This window comes from Carassius gibelio, chromosome B19 (genome assembly GCF_023724105.1).
Source record: "Carassius gibelio isolate Cgi1373 ecotype wild population from Czech Republic chromosome B19, carGib1.2-hapl.c, whole genome shotgun sequence".
Taxonomy (NCBI): Eukaryota; Metazoa; Chordata; class Actinopteri; order Cypriniformes; family Cyprinidae; genus Carassius; species Carassius gibelio.
Window position 1 is genome coordinate 20100927 of NC_068414.1, and position 8305 is coordinate 20109231.

The 8305-nt window shown below is 43.3% G+C and overlaps 2 long non-coding RNA genes across 2 annotated transcripts; one reads left to right on the forward strand and one right to left on the reverse strand.

Moving 5' to 3' along the window:
* Positions 1-1373: 1373 nt before the first annotated feature.
* Positions 1374-3653, reverse strand: LOC127978822 (uncharacterized). Its single transcript, XR_008158659.1, has 2 exons — positions 2198-3653; positions 1374-1735 (listed from the first exon to the last, which is right to left on the reverse strand). It is a non-coding gene; the product is annotated as an uncharacterized LOC127978822 (long non-coding RNA).
* Positions 1730-2369, forward strand: LOC127978821 (uncharacterized). The gene is made up of 3 exons (XR_008158658.1): positions 1730-2032; positions 2097-2164; positions 2229-2369. It is a non-coding gene; the product is annotated as an uncharacterized LOC127978821 (long non-coding RNA).
* Positions 3654-8305: the final 4652 nt, after the last annotated feature.

Here is an 8305-nt window from a genome sequence, read left to right on the forward strand (position 1 = left end):
TCCTTATGACCCAATTTCTGCCATGTTCTGATTGGGCTTATTTGATTCAGGTGTGTCTCTGTTACCCCTCATTTAGTTCTGTACTTAAATAGTTGTCTTCCCTGTGTTTCCTTGTCCAGTGGTAAACAGCAACTCCCTGTGCTACATTTGTGTTCCTGTTGGTGAGTCCTGTGTTCCTACAGTACGTAGTAGCTACCGTGAAAGAACACTGGACTGAATACGAAGATGACAGAGTCTGAGGATCAGCTGTGGTGTATGTGGAGGATTTCCTTGAGCTCTCCAACCGGGTTAGTTGTTTTCAGTTGGGACTAGATGAAGATACGATCCACTGTGATCTCCCGATGTGTTAATTTTCCCTTGATCGAGCTGATTAATCTTGTCCTTTATTTATTCCCTTTAATATCAAACCAAAGTAGGACTGTTAGGAGAGTCCACTCCAGTGTCGGCTCCAGCCCCAGAGTCTGCTCCAGTGTCAGGCTCATCCTCCGAGTCCGCTCCAGTGTCGACTCCAGCCCCTGAGTCCGCTCCAGTGTTAGGTCCAGTTCCTGAATCCACTCTAGTGTCAGATCCAGCCCCTGAGTCCGCCACTGTGTCGGCTCCAACCCCTAAGTCTGCTCTAGTTTTGGCTCCATCCCCTGAGTCCTCTCCTTTCTTGAAGTTCTGTCCTGAATCCAATACAGCCCAAACTAATTCAGAGTGTGTTCAAAGCCCAGAGAGGGCTGTTGTTCCCAAGTCTAGCCCAGAGAAGGCTGTTGATTCCATATCCAGTCCAGAGAAGGCTATTGATTCCACATCAGGCCCAAAGAGGGCCTCAGATCCTGAGTATAGCCCAGAGAGGGCTGTCATTTCCACATTGGGCCCAGGGAGGACCCCAGTTCCTGAGTCCGACCTAGATAGTGCTTCAGTTCCCGAGTGCAGCACAGTAAGGGTTGTTGTTTCTGAGCCCAGCCCAGAGAGGGCTTCTGTCCTCAAGAAAAAAAAATGGGTGAAGGGGGAGCTTTACGTCTCCGACCATATTGGATGGAGACCTAACTGCCTGTTCCAACCATGGCCTCCTGAAATGCCAGCTCCACCATGGCCCCCTGAAGTGCCTGATCTGCCATGGGTCCCAGAATGGGTGCCGCCCTGGAGGTTTTCTGTCCCATTAAAGCCTGTCCCTAGAGACCTCCAGAGCACTGGAATAAGATCAAAATAATGGTGGAACAATTGTATTGTTTAATGTCAGACATTTCTAGATATTTGGCACTTTTACACAAAGTACATCATGTCACAGGTCGGAGCGGACCACAGATGTTGCAAGTCACGCCCCTTCCTAGTTTCCACCTCGAGGAGGTCTCAAAGCAACCCCAATGACCAGACAGACCAAGCGTAAGTGATATTAAAACAACTTTATTTAAATTAATTAAAATAATTCAGGGAGGGGGAGGTAAATCTTAAAATTATCATCTCTGTTCAGCGGGAGGAGAAAGGGGCTGGAGAGGACTATGCGGCGAGGGTTAGTATGTCCCTTTGGGCTTTTGTTGACTCGTGGCGCCCTTCTTTTCTCCTGAAGGCAGAGTGAAACACACAATGAGTAATCGATCCGGTGAGAGTGGCTACCTGTTACTTGGGTCCATACGACTGGCTGATAAACGACTTGTTCCTCCGATCTCTTCGTACAGGGTGCTCGGGCGGCGCCTCCCCTTCTGCACACTCCGAGGTGAGCGCCAACCCGCGACACAGAACTCCAATGGCACTGCAAGAGAGAGGTCACTCAAACTGCGGGAGACAACACAGGTAGGTACTTCACAGGCAACTGGGGCTCTATTCTCACTTTAGTGATTCGTAGCAATGGACAAAGGTAAGTATTCCACAGGCAACTGGGGCTCTATTCTCACTTTAGTGATTCGCAGCAATGGGCAAAGGTAGGTATTTCACAGGCAACTGGTGCTCTATTCTCACTTTAGTGATTCGCAGCAATGGGCAAAGGTAGGTATTTCACAGGCAACTGGGGCTCTATTCTCACTTTAGTGATTCGCAGCAATGGACAAAGGTAGGTATTTCACAGGCAACTGGTGCTCTATTCTCCCTTTAGTGATTCGTAGCAATGGACAAAGGTAGGTATTTCACAGGCAACTGGTGCTCTATTCTCCCTTTAGTGATTCGTAGCAATGGACAAAGGTAAGTATTCCATAGGCAACTGGGGCTCTATTCTCACTTTAGTGATTCGCAGCAATGGGCAAAGGTAGGTATTCCACAGGCAACTGGGGCTCTATTCTCCTAGAATACTTCTCCTGGGCGGTGGGCTTACGGTGAAATACTGCGATACAGTAAGTAGATGAACTGTCAGACCTGGAGTAGTAAATCGTCGTAGCGCAGTCCTCCACAGGGATTTCCTGTGCGTCGGGGAAAGTTAAACACTGTCGCACCGGGCCGAACGCTTCCCTCTCCTCTCTTCTATTTGCAGTTTAAGGGATCTGGACCGGGGTGAACCTTTGAAGAGGCTCCACAACAGGTAAAGTAAATCCACACAGCTAATTTGCAACAGTAAAACTTCCTCCTTGCATATAGGTATAATTTTGGCTTTTACTCACACCAGTCTTGCTTACGTGTATTCTTCACCACCGCTTCCACAGAGCCAGGGTATTCTGAAAGGGTCTAGACAGGACGTTACATTTGGGTCTCCATGCAGGGGTCGCAAAATGGCATTTAGATGAAAATGGCGCTTCACCAGCCTCAACGGTCACTGGTCTCCCCCACGACTCATCCAGTCTAGGGTGGCTACTGACAACACAACCACAGCATAACACTGCAAGATTTCAAGTGTACACACTCACAGCAAAGACAAGGACTCACCCACTGCACTCCACACACTCTACGTGAAATAGGGTCAGAACCACGGTTTACTAGGACTTATCCTGGGGTTTCGTTGGGCGTTGTTGATAGATGAAGGGCCGGAGGAATAACGTTGCCGTCACGACTGCTTGCGGCTTCCTGTACTCGTACTTCCCGGCTCACCCAAAACTCTGCTCCGTAATGGGGCCGCTGGCCTATTTACCAGATGCTCACAACATACGCTGGATAATGCACTCTCCCCAATGATGTACAATGCACTGTCCAATAGTACTCACAAATGAACGATTCCACTCTTCCTTTGTCTCCTTCTCCTTCTAGCTGTCCAATCCTCTTCACACCATCGGTTTTCCGTTGCTGGAGATCGCCCTTGACGTTACTTCCGGTGAGTACTTCCTATGACTGTGACTCCAACACATCAGTAGTTTATATATAGATGGTCTCATCAAACATCAAAAAATGTTGTATACTCAGCCCAGTTGCTAGTGTCCTTGTCTCCTTCTTCACCCCGTGAAGTCCCTCTGCCTTCACCAATGCTGACTCTGCCCAAACCTCTACACTGCCCGCCGGATCGGCCTGAAACGATTCAACTCCAACTCCTGTTTGAATTTCTGAGACTCTTTTTATACCCTTCCTGTTCTCTCCATTATCCAATCCACGATCGCCGCGTTTATTGTCCTCACCTGTGCCTCGTACAGCCCAATTTGCCTCCCGGAGTTTCCCGGAAGTTCCGGTGTTTGTAATATACGGGCCGGGCGGAAACCATCTTCGGGCGGAACCAACCTTCGCCACTTTTGGTTCCGCCCCCAAAAAGTCACAGTGTGACACATCACATTATAGGTAATGCTTTAAGAGTGCATGGTAGTTTTTCCCAGATTTGGAGTACTAGGAGCTCTGCATTTTACATTTCCAGTGGTCCTTCACCTGAAAAAGTAAATAGAGGAACAAAGGGAAAGTGCTTAGAAGCAGAAAGCAGAGAGGACAGGAAGAAATGACTGTGAGAGAGAGCTACAGCTTGTAAGACCCACATGCTTGCAAATGGTTAATATTGGCCCAGCAGCTGACTTTAACGGTTAATTACTCTCTAATCTGTGTACAAAGGCCATGACAAAAAGGGGATATTAATAAGACATGACATGGCAGGGTTCTGCTAGACCAAACGTCTGGACATTCAGGGAAGCACTAACATTGAGCTTGTCCATCACTTCAGATACAAGATAAAAAGAGAGTTTTCAATCATCTGTGGCTTAGAGCCAAAAAAGGAGGAAAGGAGATGGAACAGGGGATACGAGAGAGAGAGAGAGAGAGAAATGCCGGCTTTATATTTTAAACTGGACTCCATCCTTGTTTTGAATCTGGTGAGCGTAATTTCACCAAGTACAACATGTTCCTGGATCATAATATTTGTTGATCAAGGGACAACATTCCAATCAACCAATAAGAACTATATATAAGAGATATACACTAACCTGAAGGATTATTAGGAACACCAGTTCTATTTCTCATTAATGCAATTATCTAATTAACCAATCACCTGGCAGTTGCTTCAATGCATGTAGGGGTGTGGTCCTGGTCAAAACAATCTCCTGAACTCCAAACTGAATGTCAGAATGGGAAAGAAAGGTGATTTAATCAATTTTGAGCGTGGCATGGTTGTTGTTGCCAGACGGGCCAGTCTGAGTATTTCTGAGTAAATCTGCTCAGTTACTGGGATTTTCACGCACAACCATTTCTAGGGTTTACAAAGAATGGTGTGAAAATGTAGGCAAAAATGCCTTGTTGATGCTAGAGGTCAGAGGAGAATGGGCCGACTCAAGCTCAAGCTGATAGTTGAGCAACTTTGACTGAAATAACTACTCGTTACAGCCGAGGTATGCAGCAAAGCATTTGTGAAGCCACAACATGCACAACCTTGAGGCGGATGGGCGACAACAGCAGAAGACCCCACCGGGTACCACTCATCTCCACTACAAATAGGAAAAAGAAGCTACAATTTGCACAAGCTCACCAAAATTGGACAGTTGAAGACTGGAAAAATGTTGCCTGGTCTGATGAGTCTCGATTTCTGTTAAGACATTCAGATGGTAGAGTCAGAATTTGGCTTAAACAGAATGAGAACATTGATCCATCATGCCTTGTTACCACTGTGCAGGCTGGTGGTGGTGGTGTAATGGTGTGGGGGATGTTTTCTTGGCACACTTTAGGCCCCTCAGTGCCAATTGGGCATGGTTTAAATGCCACGGCCTACCTGAGCATTGTTTCTGACCATGTCCATCCCTTTATGACCACCATGTACCCATCCTCTGATGGCTACTTCCAGCAGGATAATGCACCATGTCACAAAGCTCAAATCATTTCAAATTGGTTTCTTGAACATGACAATGAGTTCACTGTACTAAAATGCCCCCCCACAGTCACCAGATCTCAACCCAATAAAGCATCTTTTGGGATGTGGTGGAACGGGAGCTTCGTGCCTTGGATGTGCATCCCACAAATCTCAATAAACTGCAAGATGCTATCCTATAAATATGGGCCAACATTTCTAAAGAATGCTTTCAGCACTTTGTTGAATCAATGCCACATAGAATTAAGGCAGTTCTGAAGGCAAAAGGGGGTCAAACACAGTATTAGTATGGTGTTCCTAATAATCCTTTAGGTGAGTGTAATTTTTCAGGAAATATCTGTTTCTGATAAAATATATCTGATTCAGAATAAATATCTGTAAGGCTTACAGTATTGGGCTAAGTCTATATGTTTGGACAACAATGTTGATTCAGGATCATCAAAAGATGTTTATCCAGGAACATGTCTTACTTTGCAAAGTCACGGGGACCTTTGAATCTAGAGCATTGATGAACTTTCCAGTGACATCAATTTGGATTCAATATCCTACAGAAAGGCAAAATGTAAAAAGATAGATAGATAGATAGATAGATAGATAGATAGATAGATAGATAGATAGATAGATAGATAGATAGATAGATAGATGAGTATATATGAGTAAATCACATATTCCAGAGTGCTGTGTAATAAATAAAATTATTTGTGGTCAACACTGCTGCCTGCATTTTCTTAATTGCAGTTGGTTTACTTTACTAATTACTGTCTCTGACAGCAACTGCATTACTGATTACTTCATATTCCACTGAGCAAGAGTTACTCAAGCCATAATATTAAGGGACAAACATAATGTGAATCCGAAAAGAAATGTACTTTAAGCATTTCATAATTTTTTAGATCCTTAAGTGCAACCCTGACTCAATGACAAAACTCTCCCTAAATAAACCTATACATACAATTATATACAGTAAATACAATATAAGGGGTGTAACGGTTGTTAATCAACAGTATTTTTTTTTTATATATATTGTTTGGATTAACTAGGCTAATAGACAGATATGACTTGTTTATTCATAAGAATACTGAAAATAAGTAAATATTGTTAGCAGATGCAAACTGTAGCCAACTGTAAACAAGCTTGCTGGTGTTAAATTGAGGTAATTTTTTATCTAAAATCCAAATAATTAAAACTTAGGGAAAAAGAAAGGATGTAATGTTCAGAACAAGGATCATTATGAAATTATAATTATATTTTCCTTAAAATGTTATTCCTAACTTCAGGCCCTATTCTCATGTAATATATAACTGATGTTCTGCAAAACATTAAGCTTTAAAACACTTGGTGAAAATGAGATGGTCAAATCTGTTTTCTCTCAGGAACATCGCAATGTAAGCTTCAGTGAACATTACTACTTCACTCTCGTCAATGTAGTCCATATCAACAAACAAAAATGTTTCTTATAGACCTCTCAAAACCTACCTGAGTACCACAGCCGTTTATAATGCTTGAAATTTCAGAAAATTGTTACAAGAGAAAGTGAACGCACTATCAAGAGAGTGTGAATACACATTTAAATGCAAGAAAGCAGTGTCGGACATCCTTTTAATCTCATGGCATGGCATTTTAAAGGCACAGGTTCTCAAAGTGGACAAAAAAGAGAAGAGAATCAATGATAAGTGTGACACTCAGTAGATAAACAAACAAACAAACAAAATATATATTTTAAGAATAATTTCTAAGGGCTTCAGATTTGAGACAAGTGTAAGATAAGTATTGTGTTCACTTCATCCAATCTGTGTGAGATAGAAAGCAGTGCTCATAATATCCATTCCTTACTCTCTCACACCTTTCAATATGACACAGAAGAAAAATCAGAGGACATAAAATTCAATGGCCCCTGCAGGACAACTTTAGCAGATGTTTATAATCTACCTTTCAAGAGGATATTGCTTCTTATCATCGGCGATGCTCCCGTCTAAATCTGTCATGGGCCCTTCCTCTGCAATCCAAACCAACACCTGTGCAACCTGATCAGATGATATGACAGATATTCTACAAGAGCAAAAAAGCAGGCAGATTTTTCAGTTACCTGTGGTCATGAAAGATAGTCTTGAGTGAATGGGGACCTCAGGGATCCTGAGCTCTTGTCTCTAAAACCAGTTGATATAGGAGGAGATGGATGCTCAGACTGAGAGTGGATAGCAATACTCTCTCTACAGCTCCAGCCTCAGTTTGAAGTGGCCCCTCAAGAGTTTTAGCAGATCCATATCAGTGGACCTCTTAGAATTCTATCAGAAAATAATAAATAACAAATGTGTATATATATTTATCAGGGGTGTAACGGTTCACAAAATTCACGGTTCGGTTCGATACGATACACTGATGTCACGGTTCGGTTCGGTTCGGTACGTTTTAGATACAGCAAAATGTAAAAAACATCTCAACTATTCAGAATGCCGCAAGCGCACCGCGGGTCATGTGACAAGATCTAACCAATCAGCTTCATCCTTTCCCGTAACAACGTTGAAAGCTCAGCCAAGATGAAGGAACAGCTGATCATAGTTATATATGGATTGCAATTTTGAAATAAATTTAGTACCAGAGCTACTGCAAGCTATTTTTAGAGCTGCAAATCCATTTGTCCTTTGCTGAAATTTCCGCGTCTCATGGAGAGAGCACGTAATTATTGCTTAGCAAAGACAGACGCCTCATGAGCGCTTCTGCCCGAGCACTTTGGAAACGAGGAGAAAAACACGCCTAGCGTTTTCCACGCGTTTTTAGGCACTCAGCACGCGCTGAAGGCTCATTGCAAAATGTCTAATGCATTTAACAGACCAGAAATAGAAGATCCTCCAATAACCAACAGGTCTGGTATTTGAGTGCACTTTGGATTCCCTATAAACTATAATGGTGATGACAGAATGAATGGTAAATAGTAAGGTCTCATATCCACGGCTATAACGTAAATGTAACGTAAATGAAGCCTACCGATCGCCGCGGTGATGTCTTTTGCCCTGTTTGAATCCGTTGGAAATGTCTGTCTAAATGCTGCGGGCATAGTTTGTTGCGTGTATGTTTCGTCTTTTTCCAGATACTGACACAATAAGGTGATGTCGGCGTAAATGAGTTGAC